Source organism: Penaeus monodon, chromosome 27 (genome assembly GCF_015228065.2).
Source record: "Penaeus monodon isolate SGIC_2016 chromosome 27, NSTDA_Pmon_1, whole genome shotgun sequence".
NCBI lineage: Eukaryota > Metazoa > Arthropoda > Malacostraca > Decapoda > Penaeidae > Penaeus > Penaeus monodon.
The window spans coordinates 20543315-20544244 of NC_051412.1; the positions used below are offsets into that span (position 1 = coordinate 20543315).

The window sequence follows — 930 nt, forward strand, 5'->3', positions numbered from 1 at the left end:
GTAGAACTGAATGCCTTGACAGAAGGAATTAAAGCAGACCTTACGCGGTATAGGAGTCTAGCGTACAATAAGAGAAACAGCATCGTTGTTGGACTTTAAATCAAGAAAAAAATACATCATTGCAGAAAAAAAAAAGTAGGTGTAATATGTAATGGTCGACCTTCGAAAGTTTAAATATCAAGATTATTTAACATAAGAACGGTATCTGCCACTGTTCGCAACCAGGTAAATACCCCTCGGGGACAGGTTGTACCGGGAAGACTGGGAAAGCCTTGACATCCCAACGTAAAGCGTGATGTCCCCGAGCACTTTTCATTGATGTCTGGAGGAGACTTTACAAGAGGTTCAACGTGCGTTATTCCTGTGCATTTTCTCCCCTCTCCTCCAAAACGATTAAACCATCTTTGTTACAAAATTCCCTAGTTCATTTTCCAAAGAAGTGAAAGGAAACTAAAAACAAGCAAAGTAAAGCTGAGGAGAAAATAGAGTGTGTTTATTATTGAAGAGTAAATAGTAATGGGCCGGTATCCCATCGTGTGGCAGCGCGTGCGTCGACTCAGTGCTCGAACAGACTCGGTGGTGAGAGGGCGGTCGCTGCGTCGACTCAAGGTACGTCTATTGTGCTCTCTTATCTCTACTGATTGGTGATGTCGGCGTCGTACTGAAATACTCACAAGAAGCCTTTGCAACCCCTGAAGAGTGAGAAACGCCCGCGGGGAGAAAACGCGTGGCTCGGCGAGGAAAATACCGGCAAAATCCCATTTTTTAAGAGGGAAACCTATAGAAGACCAGTGATTCGAGTATCGGATTACGGATAAAAATCTGAACCGATTAATGATATCCGACGAGGAGGTGTGCAAGCCACAAGTGTCGTGTCAGGTGAAGTGGATTTAGTGCAAGAGAGGAGAATTTAGGAGCATGAGAGCGGTC

The 930-nt window shown here is 44.4% G+C and overlaps 1 long non-coding RNA gene across 1 annotated transcript in view; it reads left to right on the plus strand.

The window, feature by feature from the left end:
• The first annotated feature begins 568 nt into the window (after positions 1-568).
• LOC119590676 overlaps positions 569-930 on the plus strand; it is a 38958-nt gene continuing 38596 nt past the window's right edge. Inside the window, exon 1 of the long non-coding RNA XR_005230278.1 lies at positions 569-609. This is a non-coding gene — a long non-coding RNA (uncharacterized LOC119590676). The remainder of the gene's footprint in view (positions 610-930) is intronic.